Source organism: Salmo trutta, chromosome 31 (assembly GCF_901001165.1).
Source record: "Salmo trutta chromosome 31, fSalTru1.1, whole genome shotgun sequence".
Taxonomy (NCBI): domain Eukaryota; kingdom Metazoa; phylum Chordata; class Actinopteri; order Salmoniformes; family Salmonidae; genus Salmo; species Salmo trutta.
The window spans coordinates 38523165-38543389 of NC_042987.1; the positions used below are offsets into that span (position 1 = coordinate 38523165).

The 20225-nt window shown below is 42.5% G+C and overlaps 1 protein-coding gene across 1 annotated transcript in view; it reads right to left on the bottom strand.

Annotated features, from left to right (window-relative positions):
- The window catches only part of LOC115170178 (cadherin-7), a 122043-nt gene extending 103412 nt beyond the window's left edge, over positions 1-18631 (bottom strand). The window contains exon 1 of the mRNA XM_029726542.1: positions 18347-18631. The gene's annotated coding sequence lies outside the window, so the exon portion shown is untranslated. The remainder of the gene's footprint in view (positions 1-18346) is intronic.
- Positions 18632-20225: the final 1594 nt, after the last annotated feature.

Below are 20225 nucleotides of genomic sequence, written 5' to 3' on the forward strand. Positions count from 1 at the left end.
CAGGGAGAAGAGAACAAGATAATTGCTGCAAGTTTTCCCAACAGGGAACTGCTTGTCCTTGCTCATTTGACAGAAAAGAAGATATAGATCATAAGCAATGTCGTTGGGGCAGAAAGAGACAGAAGAATGGAAAGAGAGAGAGAGAGAGAGAGAGAGAGAGAGAGAGAGAGAGAGAGAGAGAGAGAGAGAGAGAGAGAGAGAGAGAGAGAGAGAGAGAGAGAGAGAGAGAGAGAGAGAGAGAGAGAGAGAGAGGCCATGAAACCATGAAGAATAGTTTTAGCACGGAGACTGTTTGGGTTCGTGGAGGGCATCAGGAGCGTGTGTGTGTGTGTGTGTGTGTGTGTGTGTGTTGGGTGAAACAAATTTATTTTATCACCCTGAGCTCTACTAAAAGGCAATGGCATTAGAGTGTGTGTGTGTCATTAGAGTTTCAGCACGCTCCCTTCGAGGGAGACCTTGCAGATGCATTATACAACAACAACAACAACCAAAGTTAAAATAAACAGAATAAACGGTCATGTACGGCCTTCAGCTTCACAAGAACTCTCCCTCTTTTCTCCTCAGTAGAACTGATGACGCGAGCACAAAAGATGGCAGAAAGTACCTATTGGGACAAATAAAGTAAAGATTTTCATTCCGAGTAAAACTCAACTCCACATCAGCGCTTGATTAAGGAGACTCGCTGCAGTTTAAATAGATATAACCTTTAGTTCAAGTGACGAAAGATCTAATCTTAGAATCCTTCTACAGTGTCTCTAGGGGAATAAAGTGAGCGAAAGACTTTCGGTAGTATAGTACACCCTCTTAGAAAAAAAAGTGGCTTTCTAGAACCTAAAAGGGAAGAACCCTTTGTCCCCATAGGAGAACCATTTGAATAATCTTTTTTTGTTCCAGGTAAGAAACCTTTTGGTTCCATGTAGAACCCTTTACACAGAAGGTGTGTCACGGAATGCCAAAAGAGTTTTACATGGAACCAAGAAACGGTTCCACCTAGAAACTAAAAGGGTTCTCCTATGGGGACAGCCGAAGAACCCTTTTGGAATCCCTTTTTTCTAAGAGTGCAGAATCTTTTTAAAGCCAAACACTTAGAGCAGGGATGGGGGCCATAAACAATCTGAACTCATCGCAGTGGCTCGCGAGTCTGGGTACCAACATCCATACTCACACAGGAAGTCAGAGCAGGCCTTAAACCACTCCACCTTGCAAATAAAACAGAGAGAGAGAAATTAGCAGTTAGAGAGTGACTTACAAAATCAATGGGCCCCCGTGGTTGGAAATTTGACCATGATTACTACAAGCCAGTTGTCCATCCCTGGCTTAGAGTCTGGAACAAGATGGAGCAGGACTGTATGGTTGCCGTCATGCAAGCTCCGACCCAACTTTGTTATTTTCTGATTATTTTGGCGTTTATCTTAACTTTTTTTGAACATCAGATCAGTAGTTACGACCCTCAAATCCAGCTTCAACTTCGACTCATCCGCCCTGGGCTCTTTGTGTACCTCCATCCCAATCTTTCCCAAGAGTAAAGTCAGGCAAAAAAGAGGTAGTAAAGCGTGCATCCTGGTGAGACTAAGAAGGGAAAACCGGCCACCACTTCCCTCCATTCTATTGGCCAATGTACTTGATAATTAGATGAATGACCTCCGATCACTGATTTGCTATTAACGGGACTCTTGGAACTGCAATATTCTCTGTTTTTCTGAAACATGGCCTTTGGACAAGATACCCCCCATGGCTATTCAACTCGATGGAATCTCCATTCACTAAGCGGACAGAACATTGGATTCATGGAAATCCAGAGGGGAGGGGTATGTCTCTTCATCAACAACAAATGGTGTGCAGACTGTAGCGCAGTGGAAGTCTCGAGCTCAAATGCCGACCCTTGTATCTCCGGAGAGAGTTTTCATCTATTATCGTGACTGGTGTACACATTCCACCTCAGGACAACAACAAAAACAACAAGATGGCACTTGAACTGTACAAGGCTATAAACAAGCAGGAAACAATGCACCCAAAGGCTGCTTTTTTTTGTTGCCACTATGTGTCTCGTCTTGAGATCCACAGTGTCTGGTCTTGAGATCCCTGGTGTCTGGTTTTGAGATCCATAGTGTCTGGTCTTGAGATCCATAGTGTCTGAGATCCATGGTGTCTGGTCTTGAGATCTATAGTGTCTGATCTTGAGATCCATGGTGTCTGGTCTTGAGATCCATAGTGTCTGGTCTTGAGATCCATAGTGTCTGGTCTTGAGATCCATGGTGTCTGAGATCCATGGTGTCTGGTCTTGAGATCCATAGTGTCTGAAATCCATGGTGTCTGGTCTTGAGATCCATAGTGTCTGAGATCCATGGTGTCTGGTCTTGAGATCCATGGTGTCAGAGGTCCATGGTGTCTGGTCTTGAGATCCATGGTGTCTGGTTTTGAGATTCATAGTGTCTGGTCTTGAGATCCATGGTGTCTGGTCTTGAGATCCATAGTGTCTGGTTTTGAGATCCATGGTGTCTGGTCTTGAGATCCATAGTGTCTGGTTTTGAGATCCATAGTGTCTGGTCTTGAGATCCATAGTGTCTGGTCTTGAGATCCATAGTGTCTGGTCTTGAGATCCATGGTGTCTGGTCTTGAGATCCATAGTGTCTGAAATCCATGGTGTCTGGTCTTGAGATCCATGGTGTCTGGTCTTGAGATCTATAGTGTCTGATCTTGAGATCAATAGTGTCTGGTTTTGAGATTCATAGTGTCTGGTCTTGAGATCCATAGTGTCTGAAATCCATGGTGTCTGGTCTTGAGATCCATAGTGTCTGAGATCCATGGTGTCTGGTCTTGAGATCTATAGTGTCTGATCTTGAGATCCATGGTGTCTGGTCTTGAGATCCATAGTGTCTGATCTTGAGATCCATAGTGTCTAAGATCCATGGTGTCTGGTCTTGAGATCCCTGGTGTCAGAGATCCATGGTGTCTGGTCTTGAGATCCATGGTGTCAGAGATCCATGGTGTCTGGTCTTGAGATCCATAGTGTCTGATCTTGAGATCCATTTTGTCTGGTCTTGAGATCCATGGTGTCTGAGATCCATGGTGTCTGAGATCCATGGCGTCTGGTCTTGAGATCCGTAGCATCTGGTCTTGAGATCCCTAGTGTCTGGTCTTGAGATCCCTGGTGTCTGGTCTTGAGTTGATGACCAGAATTTTGCACCACTACATGATTTTTGTCACATGCTTCTCTCTCTTGATGCAATTCACAGTATTGACATGCGCGTTTGTATTTGGCTGTTTAGAAGTTTGAAATGGGGTACCGTAACTCTGGAAGTTGTGTTGACATAAACCCACATAGACTCTGTTCACCATTCACAAGGCCCTTCCTTCAGAGGGGCAAGATGAAATTATGCCATTCTCTTTGATCATCCTCCCTCCCTTTCTCTCCCTGCCTCTGTTTTTCACTCTCTGCCTCCACCCCTCTTTCTCTCTGCCTCTGTTTTTCACTCTCTGCCTCCACCCCTCTCTCTCTCTCTGCCTCTGTTTTTCACTCTGCCTCTTCCCCCCCTCTCCCTCCCTGCCTCTGTTTTTCACTCTCTGCCTCTGCCCCCCCCCCCTCTCTACCTGCCTCCCTCTCTCTCTCTCCCTGCCTCCCTCTTTCTCGCTCTGTCCCCCCTCTCTCTTTCTGCCCCCCCCCCATCTCTCTCTCTCTCTCTCTCTCTCTCTCTCGTCCCTCTTTCTTCCCACACGCTGCAGTGCTTCTGAGGTGATGCATGAAGGGGAAATGTCTTATCTAAACCCTCTAATCTCTTTTATAAGCCTCACTTTACAGGGAGTTATTACAAGCGCTTAGTAACTGACTAGATGTCTTCTCTTTAAACAGCATCCTGTACATACAGTCTGTTGAATTGAAGAAGTAAAGAGTTCAAGATGAGCTAAACAGCTATTGGCAGTGGCACAGGAAATTACCACCTAGATTATCAGATAATGTCTCACTATTCTATTCCTGTTTGGCTCAGTTCGTAGAGTGTGGCGCTTGTAGATGGTTGAATTCCTGATGGGGGGGCCTTTTTTTTTTTTTACTATTCTAGATCAGGGTTTCCAAAACTCTGTCCTGGGCCATCTCCACTAACAGACCTGGATGGACCTGACTACCAGACCTCGGATCAACTACTACTGGTATGTTTCTGCCCTGCACAATGGAACCAATGGAGTTGTCCCAAAAGTGCAAACACCTGCCCATCTGGCACCATGAAATCAAACAGTCCTACCCAGAACCCTCAAACATGCAATCACTGAGGGTTTATGGCCAATTTGTAAGGGACGGGGAGCGATTACAAACTAGCTATATTAAAATATTTGAAAAGAAAACAAACACTTTTGAACCCAAGTCTGCGAACACTGAATGGAATTATGGGAAACTCTGATGTCCATGTTATGTCCTATCCCTGTTCACCCTAACCCTTGCCATATGAGTCATTATTGTGCAATGACCACAGACAAGAGTAGAGCGGGGCAGAAATTGATGACTACACACTTACAGCGGAAGCATTTGTCCTGATCTGTCTTGGCAATGTCAAATCTTTCTTTATATTAGCCAACAAAATTCCTACAGGAGCGGTCATGCACATGTAGCAGGTGTAACGCTGCTAGCTTAACAATACCTCTGCCTCCCTCACCAGCTCACACCAAGACTGGATCTCAGGTCCTCTGTCTCGCAAACACACGCCACTGCCCTCCTGCTATCCTCTTAGCCAGCCGTACCACTGAAAAACTAGCAATTTGATTCAGTGGACATCAAGCTGAGGAGTGAGCTTTTAAACTACACAAAATCGTTCTGAGATTTGATCTGGCCACAAGAGAAGTCATATGTTTAGATGCAAAAGTACTGTAATGCAGATTCGACTGAATACAGCCCTGAGAGTTGGTGCTGCTCTGTATAAACTTGATGGTAGCCTAAGGGATGTTATTCCCAGCCAGGTCACACCAGATCAACTTTAGTTTTCGACGTTTGTCCATGTCCCCAGGTCTCCGGGAGATGCCTTCAATACTGGCTACTAGCGGCAACATGGCTGCCTATTACAATCTCGTAAAGGCTCGTGGCTTGCTAGGGTGTTGTGGATGGGGATAGAGGGAGGGCACGTTTTGGTTCTGACGATTGAGGCCTCAATCCCAGTGCTAGGCACTTGTTACATTTTTAAATGTTTTAACCCTATTCCAAACCATAACCCTTACCTTAACCCTTACCACCCACTACAATTCAATCAAAATGGAGGCAGGGCAGTTTTGCTGAGCATGTTGTGTCACACTGTTTATTTGTTTCATGTGTTACAAGTTTTTATTACTTAGCAAAACTGTTAAAGGCTGCGAAAGTTGTCATTAAACAACAGGCAAAATCTAATGTCCTACAGGATCAAAGCAATCAGTGTTAAATTGACATCTGCTGGTTTCTACACAAGGAGATAAAGCCGGTGTGGTGCCCTCCCTGAAAGCCGAGAGAGAATACATCTGTGCTGTGACTGACGGTCTAGACACGTTGGGCCGACTAGCCTTGGATACTCCTCCACGGTCAGATTCTTTATCTGTATTTCGCCATTCTAGCGGAGTCTTCTGACTCCTCTCTTGCCTTGCTGTGATGTGTGGTGGAAGCCGAAGGGTTGGTATCTGCGCTGTGACATAACGTCTAGATGCGCTGGGCTTCCTAGCCCAGGATACCCCTGCCAGGTGGACTAGCCACCGGTGATTGACCGGTCTACTGGGCCCGCTCTGCCTCACTGTGCGGTAGCCTACTGCGAGGCGATTGGGGGCATTGACCAGACCCACACACACTGGGTAAAATCCCTGTCAGTACATTCCTGCAACGGTTGTTGAACGCGCTGACCGTTCTAACTAGTGAATTGTTGGTTTCAGTGGTTAAAATTGGTATTTTTGTAGAAATGGTTTTAATTGCTGCCTACATGGTTTATGGCTCATTGCATAGTCTAAATGATCAAAAACAATCTCATCTCCCTAACCCAGAGATACCGTTAAACCCTACTTTGACTGATGGTATAGCAGCTTTTGTCTTTCAGTGATCCGATTGTGTTACCATTTGACTCCTACTGTGACATGCTCATAAAACGTTTTCATCTACAGGGTTTGGGCTGGCTAAAAACTGTGTTTGTTGTATCAGATGACTATAGTTTGGATTATTTTAAATAATCTAAGGGCAGAGCGATTTTAGGAAGAAATAAATCAAGGTGTTTTATTATTCTTCTGCTTTTGGTGTCAGGAAACATTCACCCAAACCCAGGCCCATTGGCTATGGATCAGGAAAGATTCACCCAAACCCAGACCCATTGGCTATGGATCAGGAAACATTCACCCAAACCCAGGCCCATTGGCTATGGATCAGGAAAGATTCACCCAAACCCAGACCCATTGGCTATGGATCAGGAAACATTCACCCAAAGCCAGGCCCATTGGCTATGGATCAGGAAACATTCAACCAAACCCAGGCCCATTGGCTATGGATCAGGAAACATTCAACCAAACCCAGGCCCATTGGCTATGGATCAGGAAACATTCAACCAAACCCAGGCCCATTGGCTATGGATCAGGAAACATTCACCCAAAGCCAGGCCCATTGGCTATTGATGAACTTCCCACTCCAAATGATTTTATAACTAGATCAGGGTTGGGACTGATGCATATTAATGTGAGGAGTTTGATGCCAAAATTGGACATGATAAAAGTCTGGGTTCACACTGCTGACCCAGATGTCTTAGTACTGTCCGAAACATGGCTTAAGAAACATGTTCTAAATCAGTCTATAGGCTTGGATGGTTATAATGTTTAACAATGTGACCGACAAAGTAGAGGTATAGCCATCTATATTAAAGACATATATATGGTTACCGAACTAAGGTCTTTATCTAATGAGTTTTTAGCAATGAAGCTGCAGTTATCGAAAGCTGTGAACTTTGATAGGACGTTATAGACTGATTTGACAGGACGTTATAGACCTCCATCTGCAAAAGTAGAATCCCAGGATTCTCTGGCTGAATTGATGTGTGGTTGGGGGGAAAATGAAATGGTCCTTATGGGCGATTTAAACTGGAATCTCACAACTCTGAGGGCATAAGAGGACTGTGCATTACATTCAATTCTACTAAAATGATAAATACAGTCACGAGACTCATTGATGTTATTTTAACAAACAATCCTCATAAATACTTGGGCCGTTGGTATTTTCGCTAATGATTTAAGTGATCATTGAAACTGCATTGTTGGTTAAGGGCTTGTAAGTAAGCATTTCACGGTAAGGTCTACACCTGTAGTATTCAGCGCATGTGACAAATAAAATTTGATTTGCATTAGAGACACCAAAATCCCCAAAGTGCCCTCTCGGTTCATAGTCAAACGAACATTTTAGGCAGTTCTGTGAGCAGGCAATCCTGCATGAACTTTATGCATGCAACTAGGATAGGATTGCACTTATTCCAGATATCGAAGAGGCATTCTCCTATTTTGATTCTATGTTTTCTACTATCTGTGATAAACACGCCCCTCTCAAAAAGTACCGGGTAAGCGGTAGAGACAATCCCTTGTTTACAGGGGAATTATCTGATTTGATCCATAAACGAAATACACAATGGGCCAAAGCCAGAAAGGGTAATTCCCAGACTGAATGGTAGTTAATCAGAGCACTGAGAAATAAGTGCACCTTGTTAATAAGGAAATGCAAATCTTGCTTCTATTACGAATCCACCAAGGCAAACCTTAATAACCCGACGAAATTATGGAAAACCATTAAATCCATGAATGCTAACACGAACTCCTCTGGTCTTCCGCTGAAATTGACCTCAAATTCAATGGATGTGACTGACTATAATAAACTGCTTGACATGTTTAATGAGCATTTCGCTAAAGCTGGGCATTTATTTGATAATGAACTCCTTCCTAACATCTCTAATGAGGCTGTGAATGAAATTGCCACATGCCGGCCTATGATTCATCCATTTAATTTTACCGAGATTGAGCTTTCAGAAGCTGTAAAGGAACTAAAATCTATTGATATTAAGAAAGCAGCTGGCCCAGATGAATTAAACCCATTTAAAAAAAAAAAATTGGTGCAGAGTTCATTGCTGCCCCTCACTCATATATTAAATTCCTTCATTGGCGAGTAATACCATTCCAAAAGTCTGAAAAGCAGCCTATGTTACGCCTTTACATAAAGGTGGAGATCCGTTCCAGTTGGATAACTGTCATCCCATATCTAAACTGTCTGCACTGGCAAAAGTTTTGGAAAACCTTGTGAACTCACAGTTGAAAGACTTTCTTTATAATAACTCAGTTTTATCTCAATTCCTGTCGGGTTTTAGAACCAAGCATAGTACAGTTACTGCTGTAAGTAAGGTTGTAGGTGATATTCTAGATGATCAGGACAAGAAAAATCACTGTGTTTCACTTTTTATTGACTTATCGAAGTCCTTCGACAGTGTTGACCATGCCCTGCTGTTGTATAGACTAAAAAAGGTTGGTTTAAGTGTTGATGCATTGGTTCCAAAACTATCTTTCTGACAGAACACAGTGTGTAGTTAAGGACGGTATGGAACCTAGTGGTTAGAGCGTTGGACTAGTAACTGAAAGGCTGCAAGATCGAATCCCCGAGCTGACAAGGTAAAAACATGTAATTCTGCCCCTAAACAAGACACTGTTCCTAGGCCATCATTGAAAATAAGAATTTGTTCTTTACTGACTTGCCTAGTTAAATAAAGGTAACAAAAAAAACATTTATTCTGAGTTTCGAAAGCTTACAAAAAGAGTTCCCCAGGGCTCAATTTTAGGTCCGATCCTTTTTACACTGTATATAAATTATATAGACTGTTGACTCTGCAAATCTCTATCTGTATGCTGATGACACAATTATTTATTCTAGCGCATCTAGCATTGAGAAGGCTTTTCAGGACTTACAGTTGGCCTTTGATGTTATTCAAAAGCAGATTTTCCAATTGAAACTTATGCTTAATGAAAGGAAAACAAAGTTCATGGTTTTCTCTTCCCTGAAAGTAAACAGATGGAGTCACTTGCTGATTTTAACTATAACAGGCCAGCAAATTGATAGGGTCACCTCCTATAAGTATGTTGGGATTTGGTTAGAAGAAAAGTTTAAATTTAAACTCACATTAATAACTTGACCAAGAAACGGAAGTTGAAATTGGGTTTCCATTTCAGGAACAAATCTTGCTTTTCAGTGTTAGTCAGAAAAGATTTTGTTCAAAGCACTTTTTTTATGATGATATTTTGGTGATATTGTCTATACGCAGGGCTCAGCAAGTATCTTGAAAACTCTGGACACAGTGCATCATGGTGCTTTAAGACTCATTACCAACGCTAGATTACTTACCCATCACTGTGATCTGTATGCTATGGTGTAATGGACCTGTCTCTCCACCAGGAGGCTAAAGCACTGGTACACTTTGATGGGACAACTCCCTTTGTGTCTCTGTTTCTTACTGACCAGATCAGTCACTTTTCGTTCCCAGTCGCTGCTGTCCTAAGGCTAGAACTGAGATGGGGAAACAATCTGTTTCCCATAATGCCCCTTCATCCTGGAACATGCTTCAGAAGATTTTAAAGTTAGGGGAGTTAGTGTCCTTGCCTGTTTTAAAGACTCTGATCGACAACACTGTTTGTTATAACTGTAGTTGTTACTAATCTTTAATTGTGTCTTTTGTGTGTATTTTGTATTTTTCAGTAATGTTTTATGGACACGCTGCTATTTCCATGTTTTGCCTTCTTGCCAGGTCGCCCTCGCAAAAGAGGTTTTTAACCTCAATGGGTTTTACCTGGTTAAATAAAAAATAAAAATAACCCTTACCATAACCAGTTTTATATTTGGTTCACTAAGAAATGACTGAATTCTTACGTGAGTTGGTTTCAGGGTTGATGTGGGTGTAGTGTGTGTGTGTTCGCAGGTGGGAAGAGTTAGACAAATTGTTTAGCCAATTAGCTTCAACCGGCTGATAGGCTATCTGAAGTCAAACACATCTCTGGGTATAGTAAGGGACTATCAATAAATTACACAATGCAAATGGGACAATATTTTCATGTTGCATATCTTTTAGTTCTCTTGTTAAATGCTTTCAATATTTGTATATTAATTTCTACAGTTTATAGTTGGTTTGAGGTTTTTAAGTCATTGAAATTTGGAGCTACTGTTCTTTTAAAATATTTTCCCATGCACATTGTATAATTTACTGATGGTCTCTAACTAGCCCCATATGGATATTGAATGTTAAACCAATTTGACCATGGGCATATCAATTGGGTCGTGTACTGGCGTGCTCCGAATTGATGATTACTTGGGTGCTGCCAGCTGTGGCCATGTGGGCAGGATTCAAATAATCCCAACCCATGGAAAACTGTTATGTTACCTTTCATTCTGTTACATACCATTCTTTCCTGTCATCTCAAAAATCTCAGTTTTGGACCAGATTGACTTTATGAACAAAATTATCCTATTTACACTTTGTAGTAAATGTTTACTCTACGTGAAATGTTTCTGACTCCTATCAATGCCACAAAGGACATTTTTTAAACGAGACAATGCTTTTTAGGAGCAGTCGCTCTTTAACCAGTCAGAACACTTACCTGGACAAAAGGAACACCTATGTGAGAATGCTATTCATTGACTACAGCTCCGCATTCAACACCATAGTGCCCTCAAAGCTCATCAGTAAGCTAAGGACCCTGGGACTAAACACCTCCCTCTGCAACTGGATCCTGAACTTCCTGACGGGCCACCCCCAGGTGGTAAGGGTAGGTAACAACACATCCACCACGCTGATCCTCAACACGGGTGCCCCTCAGGGGTGCGTGCTCAGTCCCCTCCTATACTCCCGGTTCACTCATGACTGCATGGCCAGGCACGACTCCAACACCATCATTAAGTTTGCCGACATCAACCTCTCCCTCAACGTGATCAAGACAAAGGTGATGATTGTGGACTCCAGGAAAAGGAGGACCGAGCACGCCCCCATTCCCAACGACGGGGCTGTAGTGGAGCAAGATGAGAGGTTCCTTGGTGTCCACAACACCAAAAAACTATCATGGTCCAAACACACCAAGACAGTCATGAAGAGGGCACAACAAAACCTATTCCCCCTCAGGAGACTGAAAAGATTTGGAATGGGTCCTCAGATCCTCAAAAAGTTATACTGCTGCACCATCAAGAGCATCCTGACTGGTTGTATCACTGCCTGGTATGGCAACTGCTCGGCCTCCGACCGCAAGGCACTACAAAGGGTAGTGCGTACGGCCCAGTACATCACTGGGGCCAAGCTTCCTGCCATCCAGGACCTCTATACCAGGCGGTGTCAAAGGAAGGCCCTAAAAATTGTCAAAGACTCCAGCCACCTTAGTTATAGACTGTTCTCTCTGCTACCAATCGGCAAGCGGTACCGGAGCTCCAAGTCTAGGTCCAACAAGTTATTCCTAGACTAGGGCTGGGATTCAGTCTGATCGCGCTTTGTCGGCTATGCACCATTTAATAAATGTTATTTCCGATTGAGGCGATATATGCAGCTTTTACCATGAATGTGGTGTCTGCGAACGTGGAAACAGTGCCTATAAAAAGCAGACAAAGCGTGATCGGATTGAATCCCAGTCCTATGGGCCCTGGTCTAAAGTGGAGCACTATATAGCGAATAGGGTGCAATTTGGGATGCAACCTAGCAGTACGTTTATCTTTTATTCAGCAGCTGGGTCTCACTAGACCCCTCCCAAACATTTGCCAACGAGTGTCCAACACCCCCATCAGCCCCCCCCCCCCCACACACACACACACACACACACACACACACACACACACACACACACACACACACACACACAATAATCCTCTCTCCTCCCTGATATGTACACAGTGCACACCAGGGCACCATGGGTCCTCCAGGCCAAGATCCCTGCCTCACTCTCACAGGGCAAATTGTTCTATAGCTCAAAGCAGACATGCCAACCCTTTTCTCTCTCTCTCTCTGTGTGTGTGTGTATGTTTCTCTCCCCCGTTTCCCCTTTCTCTCTCCCCCACTTATTTTTCATCCTTGTCCGGAAATATGCCCTCTGTCGGTATTGGCACTGCACGACGGACACAGTTTTTCTGCGGCTCGCCCAAATGGACTGAGACAGGATGATGAAGTCTCATTAGACTCTCGTGCCATCTGACATGAGTTGCACAGGCGGCAAGCGTGCGCTTCCTGCCGTGACTAGTAACTGTAAAATCCACAGAGCCAGAGGAGAGCGCACTTAAACAGTGTGCAATTTGAGCGCTTGCACCATCACCATCCCTCCACATCAACCCCTCCTTCCCCTCTCCCACTACTGTGCCGTAGCTCCCCTTCTTCTCTATCTCTCCTCAACTCATTCGCTAGAGAAAGAGAGCTGCCTCGAAGCGACGTGCAAACACAGGCTTCTAGAGCACATGCCCCTGCTGTGGGAACGACCGCAGTCTCCGCTGGGGACAGAACGCTCAAACGCAGAGAGTGCCCGCCGCTCCTGGCATCTGGACATCAAGCACAGCGCGGGCAGTGACTGGTAACATATGGCCTCATTATTATCGCCAGCCGACTCAATTTGCAGCTCTTTATTGTGGTAGAGAGAGACTGAGGCAGAAGTTAACATGCGTGTGGTTGAGAAACAGTTTGGAGACATAGGCAGGATGATGCAAACCCGAAGCCGCCCTAACCCATTAATTAACCTATTTCTGATCGACTCTTACAAAAGCTTTAATAAATATATATCAAACCATCTCTCAAAAATAATGACAACATAAAACATCACCCCATCACCTTCTAGCTTTTTCTGAGGGGCACTATTAACCAACACCATAAATATAACCTAGTCATTTTGCACTTTGGGTATGCCGCTAGCCACTTGATGTGCTTCTTATTTAACACATGAACTAATCAAAGCACACCCTGAAGAATCATAGGCTACATGCCAGCACAGAGGTAAGTTATTAAAAACAACATAGAAATGATGAGCCTGTTGATTTAATTCCAGGAGCAACGTGATTCTACTTGTTTATTTATCATAGGCCTATATCTTTTCTGCAAGACATCCCTTACGAAAAAAGATTGCAGTCAGTGTGCAATATAATTGCAGTGCACTGCAGTAGGCTGAAAATACTGCATCCAAAATAACACCGTTTTTTTTTTTACTGCAGAAATGTTGCAGTGTAACTGCAGTTACAGTGCAGTATAACTAGTACACTGCAATCACTTGGTCCAAAATACCACAGTTGACTGCAGTTACTGCACTTTTACTGCAGTTTCAAAACTGCAATCTTTTTTTGTAAGGAATAAGGCGCACACACACACACACACACACACACACACACACACACACCATATTAGCATCTCTACTAGGACATTAGGGCGGTATAGGGACATAATCAACATGTGAAGCAGTGCCTCCGTCGTGATCGCTTATCATGTCCCTACCACCGGGCAAAAACAAGGTCTACACCATCATCCTCAATCATGTCTTGTTGTTCAAGCTCAGCCAGAATAATAAACAGGTGTGCACAGTAGCGTCAATACATAACCTTATAGGCCAACGTTAACAAAGAAATAAAACAACAACAATCTGTTTAGAAAGAAACACCTTTAAGATACATTGCAGCCTAATATATTTTCGAAAAAAATATTGTCTTCAATTGTTAAAGAAAGATATATTTTGATTCAACTTCTTAGACATCTCAATTTGTTGGCATAGGCCTACATAATATATCGTACATTTAATATACACTGCTCAAAGTCAATCACACTTCTGTGAAATCAAATTGTCCACTTAGGAAGCAACACTGATTGACAATAAATTTCACATGCTGTTGTGCAAATGGAATAGACAACAGGTGGAAATTATAGGCAATAAGCAAGACACCCCCAATAAAGGAGTGGTTCTGCAGGTGGGGACCACAGACCACTTCTCAGTTCCTATGCTTCCTGGCTGATGTTTTGGTCACTTTTGAATGCTGGCGGTGCTTTCACTCTAGTGGTAGCATGAGACGGAGTCTACAACCCACACAAGTGGCTCAGGTAGTGCAGCTCATCCAGGATGGCACATCAATGCGAGCTGTGGCAAGAAGGTTTGCTGTGTCTGTCAGTGTAGTGTCCAGAGCATGGAGGCGCTACCAGGAGACAGGCCAGTACATCAGGAGATGTGGAGGAGGCCGTAGGAGGGCAATAACCCAGCAGCAGGACCGCTACCTCCGCCTTTGTGCAAGGAGGAGCAGGAGAAGCACTGCCAGAGCCCTGCAAAATGACCTCCAGCAGGCCACAAATGTGCATGTGTCTGCTCAAACGGTCAGAAACAGACTCCATGAGGGTGGTATGAGGGCCCGACGTCCACAGGTGGTGTTTGTGCTTACAGCCCAACACCGTGCAGGACGTTTGGCATTTGCCATAGAACACCAAGATTGGCAAACTCGCCACTGGCGCCCTGTGCTCTTCACAGATGAAAGCAGGTTCACACTGAACACATGACAGACGTGATAGAGTCTGGAGACGCCGTGGAGAACGTTCTGCTGCCTGCAACATCCTCCAGCATGACCGGTTTGGCGGTGGGTCAGTCATGGTGTGGAGTGGCATTTCTTTGGGGGGCCGCACAGCCCTCCATGTGCTCGCCAGAGGTAGCCTGACTGCCATTAGGTACCGAGATGAGATCCTCAGACCCCTTGTGAGACCATATGCTGGTGCGGTTGGTCCTGGGTTCCTCCTAATGCAAGACAATGCTAGACCTCATGTGGCTGGAGTGTGTCAGCAGTTCCTGCAAGAGGAAGGCATTGATGCTATGGACTGGCCCGCCCGTTCCCCAGACCTGAATCCCATTGAGCACATCTGGGACATCATGTCTCACTCCATCCACCAACGCCACGTTGCACAGACTGTCCAGGAGTTGGCGGATGCTTTAGTCCAGGTCTGGGAGGATATCCCTCAGGAGACCATCTGCCACCTCATCAGGAGCATGCCCAGGCGTTGTTGGGAGGTCATACAGGCACGTGGAGGCCACACACACTACTGAGCCTCATTTTGACTTGTTTTAAGGACATTTCATCAAAGTTGGATCAGCCTGTAATGTGGTTTTCCACTTTAATGTTGAGTGTGACTCCAAATCCAGACCTCCATGGGTTGATAAATTGGATTTCCATTGATTATTTTTGTGTGATTTTGTTGTCAGCACATTCAACTATGTAAAGAAAAAAGTATTTAATAAGATTATTTCTTTCATTCAGATCTAGGATGTGTTGTTTAAGTGTTCCCTTTATTTTTTTGAGCAGTATATGTTCTTCAAAACATAAAATGTTGACTTTGCATTCCCGCCCAAAAATGTTACAATCAGATGACTTAAATCGAATAACCATGGGATATAGGCCTATTTTATTTATTTATTTCACCTTTATTTAACCAGGTAGGCAAGTTGAGAACAAGTTCTAATTTACAATTGCGACCTGAAGCTATAGCTCACATGTTGCTACAACAAGGGACGTTGAACTTTCAGCGGACAGTATGGAGGTTCTAGTCTAGACTGCCCGACTGAATTGTTTTTTTTTTTAACTCTCCAAATGGTTAAATGAGTGAGAAACAGATTTAAGTGGGCAACATATCGTATTATCTTAATAAACTGAAATGTAGAATTATTTTGCAATAAAATTATTTTATATTGCGCTAATTTCACTAATGTAAAAAGTTAGTCTTACTACCTTAATAAACAAGCTTGCAATTTCACCACATACAATTGAGTGGAATTACACATCTTTTTGCTTTAAACTGACAAATATCTTTGGTTTGGTACCATTGGTTTTATCATACACCCCTGTCCATCGTAGGACTAACATGCTGACCAAACCGGCCGCGTTGAGTGAGGGAGCCGTTGCAAAATAAATGTACACATACACACTTGGATGTTAGAAAGATGAACACGTTCCACACTCCAGTCCAGGTGGTGGCGGTAATGCATCCTAAAGTAGGTTTCCAACCGCCATATAAAATCTGCAAAGAAGAAACATTCACGAGGCGAGATTTTATCAAAGAAAACTAACTAAAAACTAACTAGGTTTCCCCTGTCATTTGTGGATGAATTGTTGTAGTAGAGAACACAGGATTCTGTGTGACTCAAAAATGGGTCAAACATTCTACAAAGATCCAGTAAAAAGGACCGTATTAATTTCAGGTGAAATAACAATCCAATGTTTATCTCCCAGGACAAATTAGCTAGCAACAGCAAGCTAGCTAAATGTCCATGACCATACGCATTTCAGGTAACATAACAACCCAATGTTTATCTCCCAGGACAAATTAGCTAGCAACAGCAAGCTAGCTAAATGTCCATGAATGTTTCATGTGTGTTTCAACCTGTCCCCAAATGAATATAGTTGGTTCACAGTTGCTTTTGGTATTTTAACCTGTGTGTCAGGAATGTGTCTGGTGAGCAATAGATAAAATCAACTTGAGCACGGTGGCACGCACTCGGACGCCGGTTTGGTCTGCATGTTCGTTTATTTATTTTTTATTATCATTTATAAATTTGAACCTTTATTTAACTAGGCAAGAACAAATTCTTAATTACAATGACGGCCTACACCAGCCTAACCTGGAAGATGCTGGGCCAATTGTGCGCCACCCTATGGAAGAAAGCAGTTGTCATTTTCAAATTTGAACAGCACAAATAATTCAGAGCACTTTCTGCATAAAAGTTGCTGGTCACAAACAAATACACAGATTTGACAGTCAGCTATGAAAAAGGCAAACTATGTCACTATGTGGAACTACCTGTGAGGTGACGATTCTTTGAAATTATCCAGGCAAAAAAAGTGTTGTGTTTCCTATTTTGTATTGGCCATCTATCATCTAATCGACAGGTATTTGTAGTTTACCCAAGTTTTTTTGTGTGGTTTGTAGCCTAGCGGTTACGAGCGTTGGGCCGGTAACCAAAAGGTCGCTGGTTTGTATCTCCGACATGACTAGTTAAAAAAAAAATCTGCCAATATTCCCTTGAGCAAGGCACTTAACCCTGATTGCTAGTGTAAATCGCCCTGGATAAGAATGTCTGTGGAATGTATGTATTTTAGAAGAGAGCAAATGGTACATCTGGCTGCTGTTATTGTCCCAGTTTCATTGATTTGAATACAATATCGACGTGAGTGATTCATTTGCACATGCTACTGACTACAGCTAATTAATAGGAGGCTTGGCAAATGTTGGTGCTGTGCAGTTTATCATCTAGGTACTAATTTAGCAAAATACAAGTCATCTGAAAACAAATAATCAAAATATCACGACCTATTTCAGCATATTGATTATGAATTTATACATTAAAAACAGTTTTTTTGACACTAAACTGTAAATCAAAAATCCATGACAACAGGAAGCAGCAACAGTATAATTTTCAATTTATGTTTTAGGAATATAAATGATACTTATAACAATATTTTTTTTAAAACAGGATTCTACTTAAATCAAGTAAACACTACCGAATAAGCTCCAAAACGTGGTATTATTGCTATATTTTTATGAGATAAGTGAAATCGTGAAAATACGTTTGCATTGCCTACTAAACTATTGGCTACTACCATCCACGACGCCACGCAGTGGACAAAAGAGGCCCTACACGCTGGACCTGGAGGGCCAGTTCCGTTGTTCAGACCGCACTATCATTGTCTCGACTGATGAACGACGCAAGAGACGTTGGATACCGAGAGATACTGTGTCATTTCATATCGGAAAGACTTAACCTTCTCCAATTATCTGACATATGTCTGCCTATATTTATTATGAAACCCAAAGTGTCACTCAAAAGTGTACCGATAAAGGTAGCTTAGATACATTTTCAGTTTAAGTATTATTAATGATAGTTCCCATTCGTCCAAAAAGTAATGTTAAATAGTAACTCGGTTAATATACATCAAAGTTTAAACCAATACAAAATTGACATGAGTCGCAGTTTAAACCGTACCCATAATTATACAGCTTTATGTTATACAGAATGCTAATTCATGAATCAACGATGCTTTTTTAAAATAATCATTAGAGGCCTCACTATCATATAAAAATATAAAACCCATGTAACAAACATCACTGTCAGTTTACACACCTTTATAGAGAAATAGGCAAGGCAAAACAGATATTTTCGGATTTGAAAATATTCCAATTTGTTTTATTCTTCCAGATTTATTGAGGGCAATTTCGGCTGAGAAAATATACATATGCAGTCAGAGTTTTGAAGAAACACATTTTTTTTTGTGCATACAGAACATTTGTGTTAAAGAAATTCACTAGAATTTAAAATCACACCCTTGGACAGTTAATTAACATAGAAAGTGAATAGCGGTTCATACCTTTTCCTCTCTGGAACGCACTCAAAAGGAACCCGCAATCACATAGCCAATGCTCCAAAAAACAATCCAACACATTGTAAAGGCACTGCCACAGTTGAAGTGTTGAGAAAGCCGCGCTGTAACATCTTATAAACCTCCCCTTACCACTACTTGTCGTTTGATGTCTCTCTCTCTCTCTCTCAGTCCGGACGATGCCACTGCCACAGACAGCGGCGCGTTCAACGTGATTGCAATAACTGTGCTGCTCAGCTCCCTAGCTCCAACTACGTGTTGTCGCTACAATGATCTCCATTGAGAAGTCACAGCTGCAGCGAGAAGCAGACCGAGACGATTCCGCATACTAGGGGGGGGAAAGTTGGAGAAAAATCTAACTGCCGGTCGTGAAACAATGTCCTGAAGCTTGTTTCAAATGGCATCTTATAGACCTAGTGGAATTGGAGGCAGTCAAGCGCATGGCTCTAGGCTACTTTTCCTGGCTCAACAATATTATTGGCATACGTTAATATAGCCATTCTTATTTTAACAATGATTTTGAATTAGAATGAATATCTGTAGGATAGTAGGCTTGAACTTGGCTAATTACCACTAAATACTGGTGTGTTCTCACAATGCTCTTGTGTAAAATGAAAATAGATTGACTGATCTTGTGTTAATTATTGTCACTCAAAAACATGTCTTGCAGACAAGGCATGAGGATGAAATTGACACATAGTCACACCCTTTCTAAAGATGAACAAAAAATACTAACATAAATCATTGAAATACTGAGCTATATTGTATGCAACATTATATTATACTAATACAGAGAAAAATATTTTGTTTAACAAGTAATACATTTAAAAAAAAAATAATCTAAAATAGATAGGTTTCTTAATTATTGGCACACCTGTTTTCAATACTTTGTGCATCCTTCCTTTGTAAGGATAACAACACTTCACCTTTTTCTAAAATGTTTTATGAGATTGGAGCACACATTGGGAGGGATCTTAGACCATTCCTCCATACAGAATCTTTCCAGATCCTTTGATATCCTTCGTTCTGCGCCTTTTTTTCAATTCAAACCAATATGTTTTCAATGCAGTTCTTTGTAGATTTGTGTGTGGGCTTGCGGTCATTGTCTCTCTGAAAGATCCACTTGTGGCCAAGTTTCAGCCTCTTGGCAGAGACAACCAGGTTTTGGGCTAAAATGTCCTGGTACTTGGTAGCAAAATAGCCCCATAACATCAAAGATCTGCCATCATATTTTACAGTAGGTACAGTTGCATGTATTCATGGAAGTCAGGCTTCCCCAAATATTTGACCAATAAAAAAAAAAAAAAATACAAATCATAAAATAATTTCTTTCATCTTCCTGTGTTTTCATAATTTCCCTTCAATTCGCAAGTGGCTGAATCTCACGGGAGAAATCATCCGAGTGGGGGAAACAGCGCCCCTCTGTCTCTGTATGTGTAGCCCGTGTATCTGATGCTGTCTGGACTAAAAGAGTATGACATGTTGCCGCCAATCAAATCATATCCAACGCAAAACGTAATTGTCTGGAAAAACGTGTCAGTTTCTGGTCTGTTTGTGTTGATTTCCTGCGTTAGCTAGCTTGCTAAATCGGTCCTTTCATAAGATATGAATGGAGATTTGGACTGGTGGTTTTGACTTAATTCTCGCTACAGGCAAATGATTATGATGGTGATTCTGATCTCACCATAAATTAATATATTGTGCCATTGGCCTGTGATGATTTTAGTTCAATATGTAGCTTAGCTGTAACTAGCTAGCTAACATAGCTGGTTCATTGTTGCCCATGCGAGTAAGTCAGGCTAGTAAGCATTTTAGCTAGGTAGCCTAGGACAACAAAAACTAAAAACGTACTGTATGACAGAGCCAT